This window comes from Bos indicus, chromosome 3 (genome assembly GCF_029378745.1).
Source record: "Bos indicus isolate NIAB-ARS_2022 breed Sahiwal x Tharparkar chromosome 3, NIAB-ARS_B.indTharparkar_mat_pri_1.0, whole genome shotgun sequence".
NCBI lineage: Eukaryota > Metazoa > Chordata > Mammalia > Artiodactyla > Bovidae > Bos > Bos indicus.
In genome coordinates this window covers 32,067,545-32,083,408 of record NC_091762.1, presented here as the reverse complement: position 1 = coordinate 32,083,408, position 15,864 = coordinate 32,067,545, and the positions used below count along the sequence as shown (strand labels likewise).

At 42.9% G+C, this 15,864-nt stretch overlaps 1 long non-coding RNA gene across 1 annotated transcript; it reads right to left on the bottom strand.

Annotated features, from left to right (window-relative positions):
- Positions 1-1,585: 1,585 nt before the first annotated feature.
- Positions 1,586-15,776, bottom strand: LOC109555932 (uncharacterized). The gene is made up of 3 exons (XR_002180327.2): positions 15,481-15,776; positions 10,192-10,320; positions 1,586-2,170 (listed from the first exon to the last, which is right to left on the bottom strand). It is a non-coding gene; the product is annotated as an uncharacterized lncRNA (long non-coding RNA).
- Positions 15,777-15,864: the final 88 nt, after the last annotated feature.

Genomic DNA, 15,864 nt, shown 5'->3' with positions numbered 1-15,864 from the left:
CAAGTCCAAGGCATGAACAGTTGTGTTGCATTACAAAGCCCACTTCTCCCAGTGCAACTGTTCATGACTGCGATTTAAAAAAAATAATCGAACCCATCGTTTAGATTCTCATTCATATCCTGCCATGCAAAGGAGCTAGTATTGAGCTTTTTTCCCCTCTCTTTCCAACAAAACAAGTAAAATTTCTAAGACTGAGAGTCTATGAGATCAGCTTCTGCCCTGAAGGTTGTCTTTGCCTCCCCCTCCATTTTCAAATGAACTTCATTTCAGACTCATTTTGAAAATGTAGACTTTCATTTGCTTCCTAGGCCACATACCCTCTACCTCTCTGCTCAAATGTCAAGAACATGAAAGGAAAAGATTTCAATGAGTATTTGCAATCTGCCATCCCGAACCTCTGATGTAAGAGATGCAAACCAGGCTAGAGTGGGCCTTGGCTTCTCTGACAGGAGAGCAGTGAGAAAAGAAGGAAGTGGGAAGGGGCCCCTGGGCTGCGGTGGAGACTCTATCAGCGAAGTCAGCACCTACAGGCTGACGAAGGTAGCAAACCGGCCTGTGCCTTGTGCCCCACAGTGAAACTCCCCTATCGGGCAACATCTGGGGCTGGCGAGTTTCTGCACGCTGTCTGCACTCCTACACGCTGTCAGTGACACAGGCATCCTGTGAGTTGAGGAGCTGTTTCTCGTGGGGCGGAAGCCTCTGCCTCACTCTCATCTCCTCCGTGTGATTCGAATTCTTCTCAGGGTTCCTATCACATGCTAGTTCTACTATGGCCAGGATGTCTACAATTAGCTTATACTCTTCAAAACCAAAAATGAAAAAAAAATAAAACACACTAAAATAAATAAAATTGGGAGTCCACTTCTGGCACAATTTTGACTTCTTGGCTTGTTTACCATGTGACAGTGTCGATCTGCTTTCCATCCTGCATTGCCATTTGCCTTCTTTGGTACCCTCTGGGCCAGCCTATTGACAACCATTCCAGAAAATGGCTGGACAGTGGATTGCCTGTCTTGAAAATTCATCCTCAAAACAATTGTTGAGGTGAAATAATCTTGGGCCTTCCAACAAAAAGATCAGCAATGTGCTTTGAAGCATCAGGACTGTCACCTCTCTTAACCTAACTAGGACCATGTTTCTCTCCATTTGTGTGACTCATCAACCTCTCAGACACTCCAGTTTCCACTAGGTTAGACTGCTTTGGGCTTAGTTGTGAGATGAAGACCTACTGCCAGAAGTTCAAGTTGGTAGTGATAATAAAACACCGAACCTCAGATAGAAAAGTGACATGGTATCTTACTTGCCAGGAATCAGCAACCACAGGACTGAAGTGATTTCCAAGATTTAGGATTTGCCGAGTGGTCCTAATTGCTAACAGCCAACAGAGGAAGGGGATTCCCCTAACCAGCCAGCCTATGCTGTGAAGAGCTGGGCAGAGTCTGCTCAGCCTATGCTGTGAAGTGCTGGGCAGAGTCTTTTAAGAATGATGGTTTGCCCATTTTTGTGGTTGGCCATCATTTTGGCAGGATAAAAATCCCCAACAGCCAGTTTATCCCACCAACCACCACTTAACAAAACACAAACAAAAACTTAGGTTTGTTTATTGAGAAGAAAACCAAAGCTCTGGACAGAAGACAGGGATAATGTCTTTGCATCCCTGGGACCTAATGGTCTCAAAAAAATATTTACTGAGGTCATTTGATTCCTGGGAGAGTTAATCATACATAATTTTCCAATCATTTCTGTCTTGGAATTGCCCTTGGAAGGCAAATCCTTGTCTTAGAGTACAACCAGGTAATGGATTGTGGCTGGACTAATTTTTTAATTGTTATAAAATGTGGTAAGGAGAGGAGAGAAACAGCAGGAGCCTGAGCCTCCCAAGAGCTTAGAACCATTTCACTGATTGGTCACTGATGAGTTGTTAGAGATGTTTCTGTTTAAAACTTGATGGGAGCAGGGAGAAGGAAGGTCCAATATGGTCACCAAGATGGCCAGAAATCCAAACGCTATGATAGAAGCTCTTGGGCAAAAGCATTGGGCAATAGGACTGGACTGTGCGTTTCTGAGGTCACGTCAGCAGTCTCCTGGGTGCAGCTTTTGCTTGCTCATGGTGCAATTTGTTCAAGCAGTGCAGCTGGGGGCAGCAGCGCTTTGGATACAAAAGTGGCGGCTGGTGAGAGAAAATCAAAGTAATCCTCATTAAGTTTCTGTTATCTTAAAACTTAGAAACCCTAACGAGAGACTTTCAGAGCAAGTGGAACAGCAGGAGGGCACATCTGATGGACGCTGTCTTCTGTGAGGATGTCAATGTTGCCACAGGCCAGCAGTGTGCCCACATGCCTCGGAGCAGTTTCCCCAGAAGCAGCCAAGACAGATGGGGCACCCAGGACTCGGAAGCCACAGGGAGGAGCCCAAGAAGAAGGCCGGAAGTGACACTGGCATCCTGAAGGAGACCCTGGGCCAAAGGGCTGACTATCTTTAACCCTGCCTTTTGTTAGCTGTTCCTCAGAAACTCTGAACAGATGTAAATCTGAACAGATGTAACTTTGAAGGTCCCAGATTCTTTTAAGTGCAGTGATGCCTAAAGGAGGTCAAATTCCTTTTGAAGGACTCTCTCACCTCTACGATTCTCAAACTGTCTTCTCATCACATTTCAGGTAGAGGAACTTCCTGTGAGAAGGAGAATGCTTATTCCCCCAGCAATGAGCAATTGTGAAAACACTTCTCTGTACACTTGGCAAATGGTTTCTGGTGTTTTCTGTGCAAACACTACATCTCCTTACCAGCTCTGCAGTGTATCTGGGCACTGCACGGCCCAGTGGTCCACATCATCTCTCGGCCCTGAACCAAGAGTGTGCCCGGCAGCGCTTAGCACCATACAGGGAGTCTACGGGGTCCTCCAAACTCCCTCCTACGAGAGCAGGGGAGGAGATTATCAGGTGGCAAGTCACAGTTGTTAGGTATTGTTATTATTATCCTGATGTGTAATAAATCTGCATGGTGCAGTAAATTAAAGCAAGGCTCTGTTCTCACTTTACACACTGCCAGTAGTTTTATTGTAACAGCTTGAAGACGTGCGTTTTCCTTTTTAGGCAGAGAAGAGGAAGCTGTGAAATGTGAAGATAGAACAAAAGGATACGTGAATGTAGTCTGCCAGACAGGTATTGGACAAAAGCCAGCTCATCAGGACAGCCAGCATCTAACATATCTATGCTCAATGGTGTTCGGGAACTTTGGGGCCTTACAATGCCCACAAGAATTCATTCGAATTCATTTTCATATCAATGGATCTGTATTCGGCAAAGAAAGACAGTGCTTTCTTTCCGTGATAAACCTGAGTTGATTGTAGGATCACACAAATTGGTTCTGGAACTCATTAAAGTCAGCAAATGAGCATTAGTGAGATAGCTGTGTAGGCTGAAATCGTGATAATCTGTTCATTTTGGCAATTACGGCTCGAAGGGTGAAGAGAGAGGTGGTGAGAAACGCTACAACTCCCAGCAACAATATTACGATGCATTTCAGGCGCCCATCCTGTGATGTACAAGCCCTGGCTTTTCTTCCTTTACACCATGCACCTCAGTTCTGCAAGAGACAAGGGAAGGGCTTGAGAAACACTTCCCGTCTACCCTTTGCCAAGTCCAAAGCCCAGGCCAAGGCCTTTAATCATATCCCCAGCATACCTGACACCTAACGAATTTTTTTGTCAAGAGTCTTCCTCTTTGGTAGCAAATCTATTGTTATTCTTTGTTTTAGAATTTAGCCTTTACTTTTGAAATTCAAATTATTAGTCATTCAAGATTTCTTAACTCTCTGGTTCCAGGGCCTTCCATTTAGCTTTTTCTTCTCTTGCACTAGGCACATAGGCTACTTTCCCCTAAACTAGGCATACTGTGTGCTAGTGCTCTGCTCTATGTCTCATTGAGTCTCCTGAGTGTTTATTAAGTTCTCGAGTGGAAGCAGTGACCGATTTTATTTTCTTGGGCTCCAAAATTACTGCCGATGGTGACTACTGCTGTGAAATTAAAAGACGCTTGCTGTTGAAAGGAAAGCTATAACAAACCTAGACAGTGTATTAAAAAGCAGACACATCACGTTGCTGACAAAGGTCCATATATTCACAGCAATAGTTTTTCCCATGGTCAGGTACAGAGGTGAGAGTTGAACCATAAAGAAAACTGAGTGCCAAAGAATTGATGTTTTTGAGTTGTGGTGTTGGAGAAGACTCTTGAGAGTTCCTGGACTGCAAGAAGATCAAACCAGTCAATCCTAAAGGAAATCAACCTTGAAAGTTCCCTGGAAGGACTGCTGCTGAAGCTCCAATACTTTGGCCACCTGATGAGAAGGGCCAACTCATTAGAGAAGACCCTGATGCTGGGAAAGGTTGAAAGCACAAGGAGAAGGGGGTAGCAGAGGATGAGATGGTTAGATGGCATTACTGACTCAATGGACGTGAATTTGAGCAAACTCCTGGAGACAGGAGAGGACAGAGGAGCCTGGTGTGCGATATAGTCCATAGGGTGGCAGAGTCAGACACAACTTAGCGACTCAGTGACTGAACAACAACAGAGTATACAGTTGATACTCAATATGTAAATGGTAATTAATTAATGTTCCAAAGAGTCATATATAGCTCATTCTACAGCTAGCAGCTCTATTCCCCTAGTTTACCATCATCTCTGTATTGCCCTGCAAAACTGTGTACTCCTCATGACTTTCCAGCCCAAAGCAACTGACACCCTTGGTAATCCCCTTGGCAAAACCCTAGTTCACCCTTTCAGTCCTCCTTAGAAAATACCACACTTTCCCTTGAATCTCATTTATTAACAGCAAGCACTAAGACAGGAAACTTCATTCTCTGAGTTTGAGTAATCTCATGAATTCTATTTTATTTCTTCTATGTTTTCCCCCTAATACATTCTACCTCTGGTTAATCTGTAACAAGCCTAATCAGTACGAACTCTGGAAAAGCTGAGATCATAATTTCTGAATCTGGTTTGAATTTGGGATTTGCTCCCTCAAGTCAAACTTAATATTGTCCATGTACTAGAAGTGTGTTTTCTACTTTCTGACCTAAAACTAATAGTTTTTATGCACAGTTTAGGATCTGGCTCAACTAATTATTAAAATAGAAAGGAAATTTCCAACCTTTTCCCTGGCCTTTCTCCTATCTTACCACAGCCTCCCCTCCCACCCCAGCACACACACACACACACACACACCCCCACACACACCACTGGAGATGGGAAAGATGGAGTCGTTGCTTGAATTCCCCTTAGATTGTATCATTGTTTTGAAATGATTGGTTCTTATCCAGAAGCAGACAGGGACAGAGTAAAGAGTTACTGTTTTAGCTCAGCCATATAAAGTAGTACACATCCCAGGCTTTAATCTTTCTATAAGACTGCTCTGGGATATGTTCTTCTTTCTAATGAATAAACAGAGTCATGTTAACAAATATTTACCAAATGCATATTTTGTTCCCAGTACTGTATTATTCATTTTGTTATTTGATTTAACTTAACTCTTATCCTTTAAGGTAGCATTGATGTTTCCATTTTCATAAATGAGGAAGCAATATTTAAGTTAAATTTAAATATTTAATATTTTAAATATTTAAAAATATTAGGTGGGATAGATCCAAGATGATTAGAACCAGAAGACTGATGATGGTGACTCCCACTTACCTCCCCACAAATCAATTAGAAGAACATTCATGGGCCGATCCTGCACTCTTTGAACCATTACTATGAAACTCCTCACTACCCCCTCCAGGTGGGGACACAGTTTTGAGGGTATTAGCCTGCTGTGGCCACCTTTACCTGGAAAAGCAATAAAGTTATTCTTTTCTACTTCACCCCTACCCCTCAAATATTAGGTGGCTCGTGCTGAGGAGTAGAACCAGAGTTTTGGATTCCAGGCCTACTGTTCTTCACATTTCACCATGTTTCTTCTTGTCCTATTTTTAACTTTGTGCTAATAAAATTCTATATGCTAGAACTATAACTCTCTGTACAAGGTGGTTACTCTTAAGTAACCTACAGAGGACAGACATCTGCATGTTACTTGAGTATGTACCATTCTGATGAAACCCCATCCTAGAGATGGCATTGACTCCTGAGTAAATACTCACCTAGTAAATACTCAAGTAATACTTCATAAAGGTTTACCCAAATTTCTCATGGAAATTTGGAGCTTAAGACATCTCCAAGAGTGGGTCTGAGTGTTGTGCATCAAGGGAAGGAATAGAAAACCTGATGATACTATGAGATGCTGGTTGGGTGTTCCTTTATGCCATAGATAATGGGTCTAAGTCATATTACTTTAATTTGTTGTAAGGGGTATTGAAAGTGGCATGAAAATGGCGGGGGGTTTGGGGGGGGTGGAATCTCTGCCTAGATATTTTTGTCTATTTTTTAAGATGTTTGGTTAGCAAATAATGATTTATCTTTCCTGTAAAAACAGCTAGTATTTTTTATTTTAGGATTTACCGTGTGTCAGTTACCATTGTAAATGTTTATGTATTATTTAATTTTCACAACAACTCTATGAGGAAAATTTTACATACACAGATACTGAGGCTCTGAGAGGGGAAGTAATTTGTCCAAGGTCACATAGCTGGTAAGTTGTAGGGTCAGAATTTGAAGTCACACTCTGGAGCGTGACTCCAGAGCCTACATGTTTAATCACATTTAGGGTTTCCAGATAAAATACAGGATGTCAAGTTAAATCTGAATTTCAGATAAACAAACCCTAAGTATTGCATGGAACATATTTACACTAAAAATATGTTGGTTGTTTATCTGAAATTCAAATTTAACTGGACATCTTGTATTTTTATTTGCTAAACCTAGCAACCCTAACCACATTCTTCTGCCTTCTTAAAAAGGCATACATATGTCTGTATCTATACAGGTTGCTTAATTTGTGGTTTACATATGCTCGAGTTTTGTTACAGAATAGGAAATGATGTTAACTCATCCACATACTAGAATAGGCCTCTTGGATTCCTCTTCCTTCCATTTATCGAAGGCTGGGCTGGTCTGGGGCCAGTCTTTCCTCTGATAGGGTGGTTAAGTGCAAGCTTTTCTCTATTGATAAGAGAAGTCTCTGCCTACGGTTGGCACATTCTGGCCTCCTGCCTACATCAAATTTTCTCTTCAGAGGCCAGAAGTGTCCTGCCTGGTGCTCACCCTTACTTGCTTGCTGCAGAAATCTTAGATTCTTTGTTGGAGTTTTAGAGTTGCATGGTTGAGTAGCTGCTTCCTCCCAGATGATGATGTTCACAGAAAGAAATGGAAAAGGATGAGCTGGCTTATCAGAAAACTTAGCAGAAAGGGACACTGCACATCAAATCTGTTGTGTAAAACAATAAATAGGCAATATACACAACACCAAACACTCATGTTTATCTGGGTGTCCACTGATGGATGAATAAAGAAAATCTGGTGTATGTACATAAAATGGAATATTATTCAGCAATAAAAAGAAGGAAATCTTCCCATTTGTGACAATGTGGATGGATCTAAAGGGCATTATGCTATGTGAAGTATGTGAGAGAAAGACAAATACTGTATGATCTCTCTTATACTTGGAATCTAGAAGAAAAAACAAAACTCATAGATACAGAGAATAGATTGACAATCGCCAGAGGTGAGAGAAATGGGTGAAGAGGGTCAAAAGGTTAAAGAAAAATTAGATGTTGTCTGACTAGCATACAGCTCATCCCTCATGTGATTCACTACACAAGTTGGACAACATCTGCGCAGGTTTATGCCTTACTCAAATAGACAGGTTTACTGACCACACGCTCATATGTCAGAACAATATGAAGTAGCCGCAAAATATTCTAAATGTTTACTCTTATTTTCTGTATTTATCTAAAGGTCAGCTGGTGCTATGGTCTGAATGTTTGTATTCCCCCAAAATTCTTATGTTGAAATCCTAATTCCCAAGTAACATGTCCAAGGTCACACAGTTGGTAAGTGGTAGGGTCAGAATTTGAAGTCGCACAGTGTGACTCCAGAGCCTACATGTTTAATCACACTTAGGGCTGCCAGATAAAATACAGGATGCCAAATTAAATTTGAATTTCAGATAAACAAACCCCAAGAATTGCATGGAACTTTACACTAAAAATATATTTGAGGTGGGCACTTGGGAGGTACTTAGACTTCGAGGGTAGAGCCTTTGTGAATGGAATTAGTGCCCTTATGAAGGGACTTCCCTTGTGGTCTATCGATTGAGAGTCTGCCTGCCACTGTAAGAGACACGGGTTCCGACCCTGGTATGGGAAGACTGTACATGCCATGGAGCAACTGAGCTCGCACACACCACGACTACTAAAGCCTGCATGCCCTAGAGCCCGCGCGCTGTGACAAGAGAAGCCACTGCAATGAGAAGCCTGTGCACTGCAACTAGAGAGTAGCCCACTCACCACAACCATAGAAAGCCTGCACAGCAATGAAGACCCTGTGCAGCCAAAAAAAAAGACATGCCAGAGAGACCCCCTGCCCCTCCCACCAGTTGAGGATACAGCAAGAAGGTGCCAATAAGAACCAGAAAGAAGGCCTTATCTAGAACATGAGCATGCTGGCATTGTGATCTCAGTTTCAGTATCTAAAACTGTGAGAAATACATCTCTGTTGTTTATAAGCTATCCAGTCTGTGATATTTTGTTATAGCAGCCTCAGTGAACTACAACTGGTATTAAGCAATTCTGTGGACCAGCACCAGTCTGTGGGCCACACTTTGGACAGCACTAATACAGAAAAGATCAACTTAGCACATAACTAAAATATACAGATATGCTAATGATTTCGATGTTTGGCTTGTATTCGCTCTCCCTCCCTCACCCACTGCCCCCCTCACTCTCTCTCCATACCACACACACACACACACACACACACATACACATATTCCTGAAATATTTACTGAGAAACTACTATATGCCAGGTACTTTTCTAGGTTCTGGAAATATGGCAATGAACAAAACAGATCAAGTGCCTGTCCTCAGGAAACTTCCATTCTAATTCAACCAATGTTCTGACACCCATAGATCTGAGTTCCAGCTCAATTTCCCACCAGTTAATAGCTCTGTGTGCGTGTGCACGCTAAGTTGCTTCAGTCATGTCTGATTCTTTGAGACCCCATGGACTGTAGCCCGCCAGGCTTCTCTGTCCATGGGATTCCCCAGACAAGAACACTGGAGTGGGTTGCCATGCCCTTTTCCAGGGGATCTTCCCAACCCAGGTATCGAACCTGCATCTCTTATATCTCCTGCACTGGCAGGCAGGTTCTTTACCACTAGCACCACCTGCTAAGCCCTAATAGCTCTGTACTTCTCTACAATTCTTGTAATCACCCTGAACTACTTTCCCTAATTCAAAATGAGACTGATACCTACCTTAATGACATTGTTGGTAGGATTAAATTAGGTACCGTGGAATCATTTGGAAAACTGTAAAATGATATACCAATGTCAGTCAGAGTTTTACCCTGTTTCCTCCTTGAAGGCAAGTACCATATTTTTTCTTTCTTTGTATATCTGGTAACAAGTGTAAGTGCTTAGCAAGGAGCAAGCACTTGATTAAGGCTTATTGAATAAACAGACATAAGGTCCTACACATGTGAATTATGTTTTCTGTGCGTAAAACATAGCACCTGCTGTTCAAATTCTTAAAACCACTGCACCAACAGGAAAAGTATATTTCGTACTGTGGAACAGAGAAAATGTAATTCTATTCTCAGGTTTCAGGTTTCTAAGGGTTAAAGGTCTAAAAATACATTTTATAAACAATTATTAGATGGAAACCTCTTTTTATTGATTTGTATCACCATCTGAATGGCTCTTATAGGCCTTTTCCATAAATTGACCCTCTGAGTAGTTAAACTGATCCTGCGAATTCCAAGCATGCCCATGTTCTCTAGGATTATGGGTTAGAAGTGACTTGTAAAACTACCCTGTAAAAGGCGGGAAGCATTTGGAAGAAACTCTCAGCAAATAGTAACATGAAAAGAAACACAGTCTGTTTCTTTTCAAAAGTTGGAATTTCATATTAGAAAATCTCCTGGTTTTGTTTTTGTTTTTAATTTTAAGATCAGTTTACTAAGTTCAATGACGAAAGCTATCAGAAGAAGATTTTCCTAAAAATTATTTTTTCTTGGAAAAAAAGAAAGGAAAATCACCACCTTCTCAGCGTAGCCACTGAAGCTGTGGCAGTCAGAACGCTCGAGGACAGGGGTAGTCCATCAGTTGGTCAAGGCAGTGTCAGGGTCAGCAGGAATGTAGCCTAGATCCTCCTCATCCTCCTCCGGGTCCTGGAACAAAGAATCATCCACCTCCATATCATTTCCGACATCCTCCAAGAACAGGGAATCAAGATGTGTCAGGATTATTAACTATTTTGAATGGCTGTTTCCCATTTCATCACTTTTTTCCTGCTTGTTCTTCTTTCCTTCATTTCTTTTTAATTTCCAAGAGTTCTTGGCCTTCCAACTTAAGAAATTCTCAATTGTCACATCAGTGCTTTTGGCCCCTTCTGCTTCTTTTTCTCTTTGTTTCTTCCAAGGTATAAAGACATTCTCTTTTAGGGCTACTGATACCACTCTTAGAGTTAAGGAGCATGAATGTTCTTCTAGAACTCAATTCACAGGCTAATTGAGGAGTACCTCATATATATCAGGTACAAGACTGACACTGAAAGCGGCAATGATACAGAAAGCAGTGATCTGTAAGAAGGAAAATTTTGTAACAGCAATACAATGAATGCATAAAATAAATGACAAGGCAACTTATGAGTACCACAGGTGAGGTTAAAAACAGAAATTGTAGGGAATTCCTAGCTGTCCAGTGGTTAGGACTTGGTGTTTTCACTGCCGGGGCCCAGGTTTGATCCCTAGTCAGGGAAATAAGCCATGCAGTACAGCAAACAAACAAACATCAACACCAACAAAAACCAGAAACTGTATTTAGGAGGAGAGGAACAATCAGAAACGTTTCCAGGTACAAACTGCTACATAAGACAGGCCTTCAAGAATTTCAACAGATTTGGGGTCTGGAAGAAGAAATGGGAGGCACATGTCCAGGCAGAGACAATTTACGCAAATGAGTTAGCTGCTTTGTAAAAAGTTGGTAGGAAATATAGCAAGCAGTTCAGTTTTGCTTGAGAACCAGCACTCCATTATGTAAAGGGGCAGTGCAGGGTAAGGCTGGAAAAGGGACATTCAACTGGACAAATGTCAGATTAAGCAGTTTTACCTAATTTGACAGGAAACTACTGATAATTTTTAAAATAGGGTGGAGCTGTGATCTGGCCACTGCTTTAGGGAGATGGTTCTGGCAAGAACACCAAATGGATTGAAGGGAAAGCAACTAAGCGGAAGACCAAATAGGAAACTACAGCAAAAGTCTAGATGAGAGGTAACCAGTAGCTGACCGAGGGCAGTGGCAATGGGGACACAGAGGCAGGGGCGGATGGAAAAGACACTGGGTAGGAAAGGTCTATAACTCTGTCTAATTCGGTACCCCCCAGCCCCATGTGGCTATCTAAATTGAATTTATGTACACTAAAGTTATAAACTTTGTTACTGGCGTGCTGTAGTCAATGGGGTCACAAAGAGTCAGACATGACTGAGCGACTGAACAAGTTATAAAATCCAGTTCCTCAGTCAATGCTCGATAGCCACATGACTACTGTATTAGATATGCGGATAAAGAACATTCTCATCACAGCAGAATGTTTTATTGGATGGTGTTGATCACTGCACTTTGGGGGTCAGTTGGGTGCAGGGATGGGGAAGATGGATTAAAGGTGGCTGAAGTTTGGTGGATGAATGACTGAGAAAGATAATGCCAGGAGCAGGAAAGCGGAAGTAAGGAGGAAAGATGTTTAGTTTCCATCAAACATCAGGCAGGACAAAGTACCTACACAAATGCTCGGGTGAGTAAAGCAGGGCAAAAGGGACTCTCCCAAGGCTCATAAAGCCACACAATCCCCTGCTCTCAACCTCCCCCAGGTCAGTGGATCACAAGGACTGTGACAAGACAGGAGCCCAAGAGTCTGGTATTCCCTCAACTCCGAGGTACCTGCCTGGACCTCATTTCTCACAGACACCTCACTCACCCTTTCCCATGCTCAATTCTTGGAAAGTCCCCTTGCTTCCACTTACTTGATAGCTTTCTCTTGAACTAATCTTTCCTACAGGGACCACCAAACCATTGACCCCACTGCTTTTTTACTTGCTCTCTGGGAACCCACTCCAGTATTCATTTTTGCCTGGGAAATCCCATGGACAGAGGAGCCTGGTGGGCTACAGACCACGGTGTCAGAAAGAGTCAGACATAACTTAGCGACCAACAGCAAAACAGCTGTTCCCTCCCAACTTAGATTCTAAGGCCTATCACTATAACTACTCCCTGCTTTATACTCCTCCCCTTTTCAGGACTTCCATCAGCAAAACCCAGCCCTGGCCAAATCTACCTCTCCTTCAACCCCACAAGCTATGGAATGTGGCTGGAGAAAAACCATACGACCTTGCTGAGTGGTCTCATTCAAATATAGGACCACCAACTCAAGAAGACCTTCAGCCTTGTCCATACTACACTTCTACTCTTGGAGGGAATTCTTTCTCACTTCTTCCATCTTTCTCACAGCTTCCATCTCATATACCCAACAGCCCTTCCCTACTCACAGCTTTCTATTGCTAAGAATAAAAGAAAGCTCAACAGCCCTCATCTACCTTATCAAACCCACGGAGGCAACTTGCACAAAGAATATTTGGTACAAACTGGGAAAAGAAGCACACAAACTTTGTACGTGTGCATGTGATGATATGGAGGATTTTCTAAAAGGCACTGCCTCTGCAGATGGAGGAATTAGAAAAGGTGCCCCTTCCTCCAGGTTGATTTGGCCTCAAAACTTGGTTGGAAAAACAGAGGCTGGATTTCAGCTCCCACATGCTTCCTGGACAGACATGGCCTGAATAAGCCATCACCAAATTTACTACCTGACCTCACTGTGTTTGTGCCCATAAACGTTGCCTTCTCTCCTAAAATACTGTCCTTGCTCCTATCCACAGTCAACTCCTCCACTTCTACGCTAGGTCCCATTGCTTCTCACCTACTGAAGGACAAGCTTTCTCTAGCTGACCCCTCTTATCTTCTGCACCATCACCTTTACCTCTCTAAAGGATCATTCCAGCATACCAACATAAGGAAACAACTCCTATCTTTAAAATACCTCCCCTAAATAACAAGTGAACTAAAGAGCCTTTTGATGAAGGTGAAAGAAGAGACTGAAAAAACTGGCTTAAAACTCAACATTCAAAAAAAAAAAAACAAAGATCATGGCATCCAGTCGCATTACTTCATGGCAAATAAATGGGGAAACAATGGAAACAGAGACAGACTTTATTTTCTTGGGCTCCAAAATCACTGCAGAAGGTGACTGCAACCATGAAATTAAAAGACGCTTGCTCCTTCGAAGAATGGCTATAACAAACCTAGACAGCATATTAAAAAGCAGAGACATTACTTTGCTGACAAAGGTCCATCTAGTCAAAGCTATGGTTTTTCTAGTAGTCTTTTGGGGGCTTCCCTACAGCTCAGATGGTGAAGAATCTGCCTGCAATGGAGGAGACCAGGGTCCGATCCCTGGGTCAGAAAGATCCCCTGGAGAAGGAAATGGCAACCCACTCCAGTACTCTTGCCTGGAGAATCTCATGGACAGAGGAGCCTGGCAGGCTACAGTCCATGGGGTCGCAAAGAGTCACACACTACCGAGTGACTAACACTACTACTATTACTATGTACGGATATGAGAATTGGACCATAAAGAAGACTGAGTGCCAAAGAATTGATGCTTTTGAACTGTGGTGTTGGATAAGCTTTGAGAGGCCCTTGGACTGCAAGGAGATCAAACCAGTCAATCCTAAAGGAAATCAACCCTGAATATTCATTGGAAGGACCGATGCTGAAGCTGAAGTTCCAGTACTTTGGCCATCTGATGTGAAGAACTGACTCATTGGAAAAGATCCTGACGCTGGGAAGGATAGAAGGCAGGAGAAGGGGAGGACAAAGGACGAGATGATTGGATGGCATCACTGACTCAATGAATATGAGTTTGAGCAAGCTTCAGGAGATGGTGAAAGACAGGGTGAAAGCTTCAGGTGAAAGACAGGGAAGCCTGGCACGCTGCAGTCCATTGGGTCATAAAGAGTTGGATACGACTGAGCGACTGAACAATGATCCCAAGTACTCCTCTCTCTCAGTGGATCCTGAGGGCAAAGGTCCTCAAGAGCTGCTTAGACTTGCTATGAACACTTTTCTTCCTCACCTCCCATCTCTTGTTAACACACCCTAATCAGACTTCACTGAAACTGCTTTTCTCAAGGACATCAGCATCCTTCATCAGGTCAAATGCAGTGTTCAAACCCTCAGTCCTCACCTTATTTATTTCAACAGTATTTGATAAGGCTGATCACTCCCACTTTCCTGAAACAACTCTCTTATCTTCCAACACTCCACCCTCTCCTGGTGTGGCTCCTATCTGGTAGTTCCTTCTCCTCTTCTACAGAATTTCCGAAGGTTGGAAGTCATTTTGGTCCTCTCCACTAGCTACTCTCCCTCCTAAGTGATTTTATGTAAGACCTAAGGCTTAAAAAGCATCTATGTGCTGATGATTCCCAAATTCATATCTTCAGACTCATATATCCATACAATTGTTTACTCAACATCTCCACTTGGATGTAGAACAAGCACTTTATGTAACGTACGAAACAGAATTCCTACTTCCCCCATTCCAAATTTTCTTCTCTTTAAATCTTATCCAGCTCACTAAATAATACCACCACTAACTCACCCTTTAGGTCCTGAACTTAAAAATCAGCGATGAGCTTTTGTTCGTTCACATTCTCTGCCAAATCCATTCCAATTCAAAGTGTATCTGAATACATACTGATACACCCCTTCTACGCCTTCTCTGCTGCCATCCTAGTCCAAGCGACCACAAAGAGCTTCCTCACTGGTCCCTCCTTGAAGACATCTGTGCTTCCCTGTATTTTACAAATAATAGCAAAAGTAACTCTTTAAAATGTGAACGAGATGCGGTCATTTCTCTGCTCACCCTCCCATGGCTTTCTGTTGCTCTTAATAACAGCCCATAAGGCTCCATAGGATCTGACCTCCCCCATCACCTCTCTCAACCTACTACTGCTCTGTGGCTAGCTGATTACACTCAGCCATACTAGCCTTTTTTGTTGGTCCTGCAACATGCCGGGCTATCCCTACCTTTGCGTGTACAGCCGAGGTTCTTTCAGCTTGGTAGACTCCCATCCGTTTCCCCTCCCCTCCCGAGGTATTTGCTAGGCTTATTCCTTCATGTCATAGCGTATGTGCTTATAGGGCTCCTCTGAGGGGCAATACCTGGCCATCTATGAAGTCATCCTATTCCTGGTTTTATTTTTCTTCACTCCACTTACCACTTTCTGAAATTTTTATTTCTTTGTTGTCTCTTCTCTCCCACTAGAATGCAAGCTCCATAAAGGCCTTTACTTCCATTATTCTCTGTGCCTAGGACAGTGCCTGGTACCTACTAGATGCTCAATTAGTACTTGTCAAATGGTCGTATTCCCTCCAAAATTCTTCTCCCGAATCTTCGAACCATTTCTCATTTCATTTCCGGCCTCCCCCCTCCACTACCCAGCCCAAGCTAAAAGCCGAAGCTCCCCACTCCTCCCCCGCGGCGTTCTTAGCTCTTCCACCTCCTTCCTGCGCGGCCCCTTTAAGCGGACTCCGGAAAGCCGTGGGGAAGGCGGGGCCGAAACCTTGCAGACGCCGACTCGAAGGGGCGGGGCGGAACTTGG